The 14,408-nt window shown below is 45.6% G+C and overlaps 1 pseudogene; it reads right to left on the bottom strand.

The window, feature by feature from the left end:
- Window positions 1-11,636: 11,636 nt before the first annotated feature.
- LOC135094535 (U2 spliceosomal RNA) lies at window positions 11,637-11,728 on the bottom strand (annotated as a pseudogene).
- Between the last annotated feature and the right edge of the window lie 2,680 nt (window positions 11,729-14,408).

The raw sequence follows: 14,408 nt of genomic DNA, 5'->3' as shown, positions 1-14,408 counted from the left end.
GAAGTACTCAAAAGAAGAGCACAGCTCAGTGAATTGCGACTTATTTTTCCATCACTCAATTTTTTTTTTTCGCAGGAAATCCGAAATATTTGTTTTTCCTGAATGGTCCCTTGAAAAAAAAAAAGAAAAAAAATGAGGATAAGAATAATAGGTAAACATTCGTAGATAAGTGATTCATGAAGGGACTACCACTTGCAAACCTGGAGGCTTCCAGCAGCTTCCTTATGCTCCCATGTTCTTATACTCACTTTAAAAGATTTAACTTTCCATTACACTGATAAGTCTCTCTCTGTCTCTCTTTCTCTCTCTCTCTCTCTCTCTCTCTCTCTCTCTCTCTCTCTCTCTCTCTCTCTCTCTCTCTCTCTCTCTCTCTCTCTCTCTCTCTCTCTTTTTTTATTTAAACATAGGTACATTATCACCCGAAGGCGCACTGCCGCGTGCAACCTATTTTAGGGGTGGGACACAACACACAAATACGAGTACAAATATAAATATATATACATATATATACATTCTTTATGATAGACTTATATTAATATTGTTAGCAGGGGGGTTGGGAACGAGCCCCTCCAGTGGTGTGCTGCTAACTTCACGTCCTGGGTATCCATCCCCCTGATATGAGGGACGGAGGACGCGAAGACGTTCCACAGTCTGGAGACTCGCCCCCAAAAGGTGCGCTGGTGTTGGCTGGAGCGGGAACGCGGCACTTCCACTGAGTCACCACTGGATGACACCGTTCTCGTGTCCCGCGAGGTGACTCTGGTGGGCAGCCGTAGTCCCGCCAGATGTGGCACACCCTGCACCTGTGCCTTGTGGAACACCACAAGGGCTGCCACGTCCCTGCGGTGTTCTAACGTGTCGACGGGAGCCTCAGGATGGGCTGGGGCACCTGCTGCTTCCACCAGTCGCAGCGCCCGTCGCTGGATGCCGTCGAGCTTGTTGATGTGTGTGGCAGCACAGGACATCCAGGAGAGGGTGGCATACTCTAAATAAGGCCGTATCTGGGCCTTGTAGAGCAAGAGCCTCCCTCTCCTGTCGAGCAAGTTGGCCACCCTCCTCAAGGAGGAGACTCGGTGTGAGGCCTTAAGGGCAATGTGTTTGACGTGGCGGTCAAACCGCAGCCCTCGATCCACCTCCATCCCAAGAATCTTGACGGACTCCTGGAGTTCGAGAGGAAGGCCACCAAAGCTTAGCCCTCCCTCCACTGCTGGCTCGGCAGCGGGGGATCGAGAAACTACCATTGCCTGTGTCTTCTCCGGAGCAAAGGTCACCTGCCAGCGTGCCCCCCACTCCTGTATTACCCCAAGCTGCTGATTGATCTCTTCAGCAGCACGCACACTTTCGTGTCGAGGGTAGGTACAGGAGAGAGTGCAATCATCAGCATAAGCTGAGACCGCCGGCAGCTGTCGGAGAAGATCGTTCACGTAGATGTTCCACAGGACTGGACCCAGCACTGAGCCCTGTGGCACTGACGCTCTCACCGGGAGGGACTCGGACGCTTGCCCATTGACAACGACCTGGAGGGTCCTTCCTTGGAGGTAGTCGCCAAGGAGCTGAAGGAGGTCACCCTGGATCCCCTTTGCCCTCAGCTTTTCCAGAAGGCCCCCATGCCAGACCCTGTCGAAGTCGCCCGCTATATCCAGGGCCACCACAACAGAGTCGAGGCCGCCGTCAAGGGCGTCCTGCCAGCGCCCGGTGAGGAGCATGAGGAGATCGGAGGTGGACCGCCCAGGTCTGGACCCAAACTGTTGGTCCGAGAGGAGGTAATTGTCCTGGAGGTGGCGACACACCACATCTGCCACCACCCTCTCGAACACTTTCCCCACCACAGAGAGCAGGGAGATGGGTCGATAATTTTTTGGGTCAGACCTGGAGCTCCTCTTGTGTACGGGAACTACCCGGGCCTCTTTCCACACTAAGGGCCAGGTATTTTCCCGTAAGCAGGCAGAGAAGACTGTGGTGAGGGGTACAGCCAGCTCGCGGGCACATTGTTTCAAAACGTGCGGGCTGATGTTGTCGGGACCGGTAGCTTTTTGTACATCGAGCCCCTGCAGCAGACGCTCGGCAAGCCCCTGCGTCACCTCCACCTTGGTTACAGTCTCTCTGCACTGCTGCTCCAGAAGAGGCGGTGACCTTTCAGGGTCGTACACCTCCATCTTCCCGGCGAAAAGGGTGGCCAGCAGCTGGGCTTTGTCCTTGCTGCTGGTGGCTACCGTTCCGTCGGGCCTTGTGAGAGGAGGGACAGTGTCTTGACGGTTTAGGCCCTGTCTGCCCTTAACAAGGGACCACCAAGTCTTGTTGCCCACTCCAGGGCCTCCTAGCTGGCGCCGCAGGTCCTCCTCCCACCTCCCTACGGCCCACCGGCAGGTCGTCACCATCCTCTTGCAGGCCGCACGATGTAGGTCTTTGTTGCGCCGAGTAGGACTCTGCTTGTAGCGGAGCCACGCAGAATACTTCGCCTCGGCGGCAACGCGGCAACGGTAGCCAAACCAAGGCTGGTCCGTTGGTCTGGCGACGAACTCACGGTGGGGCACGTTTTGCTCCTGGAGCGCCAAGAGGTGGGAAGTGAAGGCTCGCGCCTGTACCTCCGCTCCACCCTGCAGGATGGAAGGCCAGTCAGTCATGCGCAGGTCTCGGCGAAGGGAGCCCCAGTCTGCCCTATCCCATAGCCAGACTGTGCGAGTGGTGGCCTCGTCACGAGCCACACCCATGTCCACCTGGGTCAGGACAGCATGGTGGTCAGAGCTGCCCACGAGACCCAGCTGGTGGCAGCTGAGTGTGTCCTCCTCCAGGTCGGATATGACGGGGTCCAGGGTCCCGCCCCGCTCATGAGTGGGGAAGGTCACATGGTCCTTCAGGCCCTGCACCGTCAGGAGGTTTTCGTAGGCGTCGTGCTCCAGGTGGTGGTTGAGGTCGCCCACAAGCAAAAAGTGTTGGCAGCGGTGAGTCACAAGGAGGACATCTAGGGCCTCCTTGAGGTACAGGAGCGAGTCAGGCCCTTGTCGGGGGGGGGCGGTACATGGCGCACAGCAGGAGGGCAGAGTGGTTGGCCAGCACAACCCGGAAGAACATCACCTCCAGCTGAGGCGGCGTGTCCACCTCGAGTTGTTGTGCCTGCACTCCCTCCCTGAAACAGACAGCCACTCCGCCTCCAGCTCTATTCCGCCGGTCTCTCCTGGCCCAGTGAGTGTAGCCACCTATTTTGCCGAAGGATGGCTCCACCTCTCCGTTCAGCCAGGTCTCCGTCACCGCAACTGCATCTGCACAGTGTCGTAGTACACAGTTGTGGGTTAGGTCTCCGATGTTCGTTCGGAGACCACGTACATTGGCGGAGATAACCTTGAATTGGTGGCGGTGGCGGTCGGGCCTTACCATGTTGGAGGGAGTTGTGGTCCGGCCTGAAGGGGTGTGACAGGGCTCAGTTGGGGGTACCGAAGGCCGGGCGGGATCCATTGCCAGCCCTGGGTGTGGCCCCAGTTAACAGGCTGAGCTGAAAACGGGCGAGACTGCGGAAAGGGCTGCAAGTGAGGTGATACTGATGGGGAGGCAGCGGCCAAGTATCCCCCTCCGCGAGGACCTGCCGTAGCAGTCGCTCCTGCCTCAACTCAGCAGTCCTGGTGTGGCAGTCTTCAGTACTGTGGCCCTTCCGATTGCAGTACCGGCAAATCTGCGTGGGTTTGGCTGGGGTCTGTCTCCTTGAGGGGCCGGCCCCCTGGGTGGTAGAGGCTCCTCTGACCTCGCTGTTCCGGTTCTTTTTTTTTTTATACTTTTTTTTCCTGTTGGTGGTATTGCCAGCGGTGCTCGTGGAGTAAGCCGGAACTGCTGGGGCTGGGGCTGGTGCTGGTGTTGCTGGGGGAGTCGGTAGTACTGCTGGCAAGGTATTGGTGTGGGTTTGGTTCTGTGTAGAGGTTGCAGTACTGTGTGTCTGCGAGGTGGAGGTGTTTATGCCGGAACTTGTAGGAAGGGAGACAGGTGTAGAGGAGGGCGGGGGTGGGGGTTCGGCTAATGACGTACTGCTGGGAGTAGCCTCCGGTGGTGTTTGATTGCCTGGCTGGGTGGGCGGGATGGCGAGCTCAGGGGCGTGCCGCAGTTGTTTCGGCCTACCTGAATTCCACCAATCCCTCCAGCACTCAGAGCCCTGACAGACCTCCTCCCAGTGTCTGTCTATGGTCTCTGGCAGAGCACTGGCTCCTTGTGTGCACGTGGCAACCTTTGCCTCGCGCTGCTTGGAGGCGACGAGCCTGTCAGCAAATCTGAGCGCTCACGCAAACAACTCCCGGTATTCTATGATCAGGTCCCTATCCTGCTGGAGGGACCTGAGGATAATATTTGTTCGAGAGGCTTCTTCTGTGAGCCTCTCAACCAAGGAGATTAATTCAGTTTTCTCCAGGTCTTCCCAGTGACTCCCTTCTGCGGCCTGTTCTTGATCTCCTCGGAGTGGCGGAGGGAGTGGCTGGGAGGATGGATCAGCCTCCTGGTCAACGAATGTCACGGGGTCCTGTAAGCTTGCTGCCTCAGCAGCCCCGTCTCGGCACACCGGTAGACTGGGTTGTCGCCCAGGCAGCCGGTATGGCACAGATTAGGGCAACTGTCGTCCTCACAGCTGACGTGGGCAGCTTTCAATGTTGCCTTCCCACAAACAGCACACCACCTGTGCGGGGTATAACCTGACAGATTACGCCGTGCGATGAGTTGGTGCGCGGAGGAAGACATGAGGGAGGGGCGCGGCGATGCACGGGAAACACGTGTCGAGCACCGCGCTGCCAGCACTGCACCACACCTATTTACTGCACAGTTCACCGTACACTGCACTTTCACTGCTATGTATACTACACTTCAACCTCGGTAGTGCTGATGGTGGTGAAGTGAAGACGGCAGACATACAGGCGCAGTAACACAAACAGACACTCGGTGACCACGTTGCCAGCACTGCTCCACACACTGTGTACTGCACTGTTCGCTGTTCACCTCACTTTTACTTTTATTACCTGTACACTCTGCACTGTAAGCTCAGTTGTGATGATGGTATAATGAAAAAGCGGAGACTTGCTCAGGAACTAAGTCTATGACCCGACCTGTTGTGGCGGAGCGCTCCTAAAACACGTCCTCACCCGACGACCTCTGTCCCCTCTCTCTCTCTCTCTCTCTCTCTCTCTCTCTCTCTCTCTCTCTCTCTCTCTCTCTCTCTCTCTCTCTCCGTCACTTTTGTTGGGATGGGCTGCCCTACCAATTATGTCAAACGCCGAGACCTGCTTAGCTACTGATCCCCAGCCCGATACCAAATTTTGTCTTTCATCTTTTCAATATCTGACGTTACAGAAGACAGTAGTATTGTTGTAAACACACACAGTTTTCTAATATAGATATTTTATCTTTTTTCTATGGCAGGAATCATCATTGCAATTCTGTGCTTCGGTGTTGAGCTCAAGGTAGGTCACTGCTACAATAACGGACAGCACATCAAGCGTTGAAGAAAATCAACTTTATTTCAGTTACCAGAAACTAATAGCTACATTTCAAGAAGAAACATTGTGTTAATATATGTGCGTTACGAATATTTGCCCACACACACCAAAAAAAAAAAACATAAAAAAAAAAAAAAATAAAAAAAAAATAAAATAAAATAAATAAATAAATAAAAAGTAAATAAAAATAATGATAATATAATAAATAAAATAAATAAATAAATAAAAGTAAATAAATAAATAGTTTGACCGAGCAATGTATTACACTGCTCTGCATCATTCTGCACTGTCCAGTATAAATAAAAGGGACACAGTACAGCCAGCGAATGGCGATTTTGCTTCGCGGAGGCACATATTGCTAAGGGAAATCGTTTTACATAAAGTCTCCCAGCAAGGATAAAAAAAAAAAAAAAATGGACAGGGACAAATTGACATATTGGCATCTCGAATGCATCTTTCCTTCGAATTCACGGCCATAGCAAGAACGACCGGCATTAATTTTTGGAGATGGTACTCATTTGTCTTTGGTGACGCGTAACTGGCTTTTTTCTCGGGTTGAAACGCAGTTTGTTCGGTTCGTTTCGTATTTTGTTCTGTTATTATTTTTGTGTTTGTGGTAATGAGTGGGAGGTAGATAAGTGATATCATTCAGTCATAGATCTTAAAATGTCGGGCTTGAATGGTGTCAAAAGCAAAATAATTGAATTAGAAAACGAGAAACTTCCAGAACCTCATACGAAAATTCGTGAAGGGAGTCAGTGAGGAATTATATTTTCACAGCCTGGGTGGTGGCATCCCCACTGCTCTCTTCAGCTGCATTACCCTAAGAGTCAGATTAGAGTCCAACTGTCTTCGTAGAGAAGGTAGAAGCTCTGGGGTAAAGATAAAGGGATGCCATCACCATGGTTGTGAAAAGATAGTTTTTCATTGCCTCCCTTGACGGATTTTTGTATGAGGTTCTGGAAATTTCGCATTTTTAAGTTCACATGTTTTTCTATGTCGACACTATTCCAGCCCAACATGTGAACATCTACAATTGAATTATATCACCGTGACTTGTCTGCCTCACACTAATCACTACAAACACCACAGGATTAACAGAACATAATGTGTTTCACCTTGAGAACAGAGGTGATCAAGCATCACCAAAGACACAATGAACAATAATACTTGTAACTTGCTTATTATTGGTCATTGTTGCTATGGTTATGAGTGAGAAGGAAAGACGCAAGTCAGTTTCTTCCAGTCATTTTTTTTTTTTATGTTTGCTGGGAGGCCTTAAATAAAACGTTTTCCTCGAGTAGCGTGTGCCGCTGCGACGCAACATTCGCTGACTCTTCATAAAAGCAGATTTAATATTTCCTGTTTATTATTATTATTATTATTATTATTATTATTATTATTATTATTATTATTATTATTATTATTATTATTATTACTTGTATTAATTGTTATTATTATTACTTTAAAAATAGATATATTGTCCCTTTTTTTATAAAAATTTGTGGTGCTATTATTTTTTTGTCAAGATTTATTGTACCATTAGTTTTTATCAAGATTTATTGTCCCCATTAAAGAAATTTTAGTAAATTAAAAATGTGTTATTTCCTCCATCATAGATCGTTGTGTATTCCGACAATTCCATTATTTTTTTGTTTATAGATCATCGATTTTTTTTTAAGCAATTGTACAATTTCCAATTTCCATTCTTGGTGCTTCCTATGATTTTTTTTTCTTTCTTTGATGTTTTATTTTAATCATGGGGATCACATGATCATGGTCTCAATTTTGCAAATACATTGAGGTAAATTTAATTGTAAATAACTTATTTTGCAAATTAATTACCCGAGCGGAGCGGGGGAGTTCTTATTATGTTACCACACATCTCTACAACCCACCGTTCCACCTAGCCCCATGATGGTACAACGATGATTTGACCAGGAGCACCTTTTGATGACCATTACATATAAAAATTGCTATTTCAATCTCGGAAACACCTCCTTTTTAAGTAGCTTCCGACGGCACTTCTTTCTTATTTTATGACATTTCTTCGTCAGACCTATCGTTTTTACCGTATTTTGCATATTTCGACTTTTCGAGTGCACAAAATGCGCGAATTATATGCCATAACTCACTCACATACGGCAAAACCAGTTTTGGTTAACACCATTAGGCTCAGCAGTGACTATAGAATCAAGCTGTTTGGTAAAAAAAAAATAATAAAGGAAAGAAGAAAATCGTACTGCGACGAACTGAACTGTGAATATGTAAAAAAAAAAAAAATATATATATATATAAATAAATAAATAAATAAATAAATAAATAAATAAATAAATATATATATATATATATATATATATATATATATATATATATATATATATATATATATATATATATATATATATATATATATATATATATATATATATATATATATATATATATATATATATATATATATATATATATATATATATATATATATATATATATATATATATATATATACGAGGTGTGTCATTAAAGTTCCAGGACTGGTGTCCTAAAAGATGAATTTCAAACCCAAGCCACAAACCACCATATTTCCCCTTCAAAGTAATCCTTCTGGAGTATACAACTGCGCTCCCAACCCTCTACAGTCACTAATCTTTTTCTTACGTGCTTTTAAAATCATGTCCTCTGTTGCAGGTCGTTTAACAATGAGCGCTGAACAGCGAACAAACTTGAAGTTTTTGGTGCAGTTGGGGAAAACGCCGTCAGAAGCACTGGGTATGCTGCAAAAAGTGTACGGGGATGAGACAATGTCACGCTCACGTGTTTTTGAGTGGTGCAAGAGGTTCAAAGAGGGCCGGGAGGACGTGGAAGATGACCCCAGGAGTGGAAGACCCTCAACGAGCAGGAATGAGGCCAATGTTGAGCGTGTCAAGCAGATGGTGCGTGACGATCGTCGGTTGACTGTTCGAAAGATCGCAGATGAGCTTGGCATGAACCACAACAGCGTGTGGAAGATTATCACTGAAGATCTGGGCATGCGGAAAGTCTGTGCGAAGATGGTGCCGAGACTCCTGAACGATGACCAGAAGGGACGACGCATGCAGGTGTGTCAGGACATCCTCGAGCGTCTGGAAACTGAACCAGACTTGCTCAGGAGAGTCATCACCGGCGATGAGTCCTGGGTATTTGAGTACGACCCGGAGACCAAACGCCAGAGCCTTCAATGGAAGAGTCCGGCGTCGCCACGGCCGAAGAAAGCAAGGCAGTCCAGGTCCAGCTTCAAGGTCATGTTGATCGCTTTCTTCGATGTGAGGGGCATCGTCCACTGCGAGTTCTTGCCACAGGGCCAGACAGTCAACCAACATGTGTACAAAGAAGTACTGCGGCGTCTGCTTCGTGCAGTGCGCGAGAAGAGGCGGGAGTTGTGGCAGGGCAACTCGTGGCTGCTTCACCACGACAATGCGCCTGCTCACAATGCCCTGAGCATCAGAGAGTTCTTGGCCAAGAAGAACATCGCCGTGCTGGAGCAACCGCCCTACTCACCTGACCTCGCTCCGTGCGACTTCTTCCTCTTCCCCAAGCTCAAGGAGGTCATGAAGGGGACCCGTTTTGATGATGCGGACGACATCAAAAAGGCCGTGACGACGGAGCTGAGGAGCATCCCGCAAGAATCCTTCCAGCAGTGCATGCAAGCCTGGCAGAGAAGGATGGACAAGTGCATGCGGTGCCAGGGGGATTACTTCGAAGGAGATAACCTATAGTTTGTAGCCTGGATGTGAAATAAAACTTGTGTGGCACCAGTCCTGGAACTTTAATGACACACCGTATATATATATATATATATATATATATATATATATATATATATATATATATATATATATATATATATATATATATATATATATAACATGTTTTACTTACGCTTGCTATTTTCACCAGTTAATCATTGAATGCTGAAATACAGTAAAATCTCTTGTGAACATGATAGTGTGATCAGAATGCAGATGAAGCCCCACACTGTCACTTATACCAATATGTCACTCGCTGCAACCATCACGACCGCACGACACTCCCCGTGGCGTGTGCAGGACGGCTAAAAGTATGACCAGGCCTGCGACGCGTCCGAAAATTAGAATCCCCCATCTGCTTGGGGAAGGTCCTTTAAGTTGCTCCGCAGCTTAAAGCACCTATTACCTGGTTTAAACCTATTACCTGGTATTAAACCTATTACCTGGTATTAAACGGTAGTACTCAGAAACGACCAATAATGAGAAATCACAAATATTGTGACGTAAAACAAAATAAGATAACACAGACGGCGTCCATCTTAACTCATTTGGTGGTTCCTAGCAGTACATCAAGTAGTTTCATTAGCGGCTCTTTTCGCCACATCAAATGATTCAGTGTTAATCTTGTGATGTAACTAAACATTATCCGTTAAAACACAAATTGGTTGATAAAATAAGCCTCACCTCATCTAGGTTGTCCATACCGAAAATCAGGTGGCCTTTGACTCACGATATCGTGATCACCGTTTTTGCATTTCATTAAATTTTCATAACCCATCTTTAAAATATATAATAATAGTAAAATATATCATTCACTTATATTTATTGTACAGGCTTGCTCGAAAAATTTCCGCGTCATAATTCATGAATCGAAATGTACCTCTTGCCAGTAAAAGAGGGGGGGTAGGGATAGGGGTTCCTCCTCCCTCCATATTAGTGAGTGAGGAAAATGATGTACGTCGCTGCCAGATGATATATATATATATATATATATATATATATATATATATATATATATATATATATATATATATATATATATATATATATATATATATATATATATATATATATATATATATATAATAGGCATGTTCTTGATGAGATATTGAAGAATATTATCAATTTTCTTTTAGGCAATTATATATCATAATTATATATCCTAATAGTTTTTTTTTTTTATTACTTCCATGTATTATTCATGGATACATGTTAATCGAACCAAACACAATTTGAGATTTCCTCGACACTTTCGGTGCTTCAAATGCCGAACAGTAGTATCACGGCGTCAAAAACGTTGATTATGTTATATTCATGTATCTATGTCGCCTTCATGTTATGTAGGCGATAAAGCATAATATAGGTACACCTAACATTTACTTTAATCACATCGCATCGCATTGCATACCCTACTTTATATGGAACAAAAAAGCTTACATAATCTAGTTCTGCATGTTCATGTTCGCTATGGTCTTGTTAATTGTTTTTGCTATTGACTAAAGCATTAAGCAGTCTATGACCCCTGTTTCTGTTGTATGGTAAACGAGTATCCATCAACCTACTGCAATCAGGTAAAAAAAGGAAGAAAAGAAAAGTATTATCATGTGTATTAGAGTCATATTAATTTTTGTTGTCTTATACACGTGGGATGAAATGGTTTAAAACCCATTGATAAGACGAGCCGTAGTGATTACTCCGTTCACTTGTACTGATAAAGCAGTGTTGGTGCTATCAGCGGATATGACTCCTCTAGCGTTGACGTATGATACCGATGCAAGTTTGGCATTGCGCAAACCAGAAAGACACTAGACATATCTCCCATCACTCGATGTTAAATCATCATTAGTATTATTGTTATTGTCATGATTTTTACCATCATTGTTTTTCAACATAATGGCATAGTTTAGTTGTGAGACTACGTGCATGACGAAGACTTGTGACAGGAAAAGCCGCTACCCACAAGTTGGTGTACCTGAAAACACTATGTAAATCCTATCACCTTTTCTCCCAAACACTGACAACGACGCAGTATGAGACAAGTATCAGCAGTGAAGTTCGTTAACATCTAGAAGAGCAAAATATACTTGATTCCGGAACAAAAGACTTTTGTGGTGATTATTATATGAAGTGAGAAGCCTAAAGCGGGCGATTACTTCATGTTGAACCTCACCCTCATCCTTAAGCATACCACTCATAGGGAAGCTTTACATCAAGGAGCACAAAAAGAAGGGAGTAAAACGAAATCGTCATCACAGCGTCCAACAAGGGAGAAAGTGCCATCATCCTCGACAACGAACATTACATGAGAGAGAGAGAGAGAGAGAGAGAGAGAGAGAGAGAGAGAGAGAGAGAGAGAGAGAGAGAGAGAGAGAGAGAGAGAGAGAGAGATTTTTTTTTTTTTTTTTTTTTTCAGATATTAAGCTGATAAGAACAGATACTACACTTTGATCTTAGCCAAAAGGCTAAGAGAGAGAGAGAGAGAGAGAGAGAGAAAATACATCGGAACAGGTATGCCAAGGAGTACCAAGGTCATACAAAAAAGGTACAAAATTCAACAATGACGCCGGAATCATGTTCAACAAAACAAATAATGAGGACACACACACACACACACACACACACACACACACACACACACACACACACACACACACACACACACGCATACAAAGATGAGAGTCATGGGAGCAGTTAGAGCGGCCGTAACTGCTGGGGAAGAGATATAGAAACGATACCCTTTAAAAAAAGGCCTGCACACCGGTGTATCCGCGGAGACCACAGGTCCTGGCGGAAAACCAGACAGGTCTTGGAGGAGGCGTGTGTGTGTGTGTGCATATATATATATATATATATATATATATATATATATATATATATATATATATATATATATATATATATATATATATATATATATATATATATATATATATATATATATATATATAATATAGCATCGACTCCTTCCACAGCGGTCACCATTTATATGTACTAGTTAAATTAGTTAGTACTTTTTAGAGGTGGTTACCAAAGAAAACACGGTGGTAATACTGCATCGTTATATTAATAAAATAAAAACTGTACAAAATGATAATAAGTCACATGTCCAACCCTGAGGCCAGCCGGACACGGACTCTGTGTCCGCCAGCGTGGTTGGGCGGACACTGTGTTTCCACCAGCAAGGCTGGACAGACACGAACCGGGGTCGTTGCTGGCCGGGTCAGGTTACGGGCATGGCTGGCGTCCGGAGACAGTGTGAGGTTTGCCCTCACATGTGGTTGACCGAGGCTGGCGTCATGTTCCAGGGGACAGGAGAATGGAATGCGGGCGGCTGGCAAAACGTCCCGCCACATATACACAAACAAGCTGCCCCCAAAAAAAGAACAGAGAAGATCTACTAACTGTTCACAGGCACACCAAATACTCAACTAGTACAGCTGAGGAGTCGTTGTGGAAGGTATCTCTTTACTTATGAAACACTACAAACACTGGCAGGCTCATCCATCAAATCAATGGCCACTCTCGATCATGAATACCACTCCAACTGCTCCCGAGTCAACCTGACTCTACATACACGAGGGGCAGGATCCTCCTTAGATGCACTGACAGCTGTAGCAGCAACTGCCAGCATGAGTGGCTCACTCCATGAGCAAACACCCACTGTGTTTGGTCCTGGCAGGAGAGCTGCCTGCTCTCCATCCTAGGCACACTCTGCAGTTGAGGAAACTCCCACCTCAACAACAGAGTCAGGAGTCTCCCCGCTCTCAGCAGCGACGCCTAACATAACAGACCCATCAGACTGGGCCCGGACTGAGTACCGGTGCCCATAGCATAGGTGACAACTCTGCCTAAGTGCCACCTCCAAGAGGTTCCGCAGGGTTTGCCAAACCATCAAACAATCCAGATCCAACACTCCAACCTTACGCACGGCAACACTCTCACCAATGTCCCCCAACATTCTTGATCTTTTCCTAACCTCTAATCCTGCTTGTGCTGTTACCCTATCTTCTTCATGGGCTACTCCTTTCACAATTTCATATCTGTATCTTGTCTTATCGCTCTAATCCTTCATCAGGATCCCTTAAGCGGAGGTGCCTCTGCCATTTTGCCTCTGCAAGTTGGGGGGATCTGAGGAGGTATTTTGCTGATTTTCCTTGGAATGACTACTGCTTCCGTGTTAGGGACCCGTCTTTGTGTGCCGAGCGCACAACTGATGTGATAGTGTCTGGAATGAAGGTGTTCATTCCTCACCCTTTTTCTCAACCTAAGCCTTCTAAACGTTGGCTTAACACAGCTTGTTCTCGTGCTATACATGATAGAGAGGTGGCCCACCAAAGGTAATGGAGCCTTCCATCACCAGAATTTCATGCACTTTATATTTCTGCCAAGAACCAAGTCAAGTCTGTTCTCCAACTAGCTGATAACTCCTTCATTAATAGAAAGTGTCATAATCTTTCAAGATATAACTCCCTTCGTGACTTCTGGCGCCCAGCCAGAAACATCTCCAAGAACATTGCTTCTTCTTCTTTCCCTCATTTATTTCAACCAGATGCGACCACTGCTATCATATCTATCTCTGAAACAGAACTCCCAGTCTCTGAACGCTTAGACCTTTGCTAAAAACCCTACCTTGGATGATTCAGGGCTTGTTCTTCCCTTTCCTCCACCCTCTGACTACTTCATGTTAACTATTAAGTCTTCACAATAATGTTTTCTATGCCCTCGCTGGCCTAAACCCTCGGAAGGCTTATGGACCTCATGGGGTTCTTCCTATTGTTCTCCAAAACTGTGCCTTCATGCTTTGCCTAGTCAAACCCTTTTAACTCTTTTTTTTTTTCTGTAGGAAGGACACTGGTCAAGGGCAACAAAAATCTAATAAAAAAAGATGCCCACTGTAAATGCCAGTCCCATAAAAGGGTCAAAGCAGTGGTCAAAAATTGATGAATAAGTGTCTTGAAACCTCCCTCTTGAAGGAATTCAAGTCATAGGAAGGTGGAAATACAGAAGCAGGCGGGGAGTTCCAGAGTTTATCAGAGAAAGGGATGAATGATTGAGAATACTGGTTAACTCTTGCGTTAGAGGTGGACAGAATAGGGGTGAGAGAAAGAAGAAAGTCTTGTGCAGCGAGGCCGCGGAAGGAGGGGAGGCATGCAGT

This window comes from Scylla paramamosain, chromosome 45 (assembly GCF_035594125.1).
Source record: "Scylla paramamosain isolate STU-SP2022 chromosome 45, ASM3559412v1, whole genome shotgun sequence".
Taxonomy (NCBI): Eukaryota; Metazoa; Arthropoda; class Malacostraca; order Decapoda; family Portunidae; genus Scylla; species Scylla paramamosain.
This window is presented reverse-complemented; position numbering and strand designations above follow the sequence as displayed.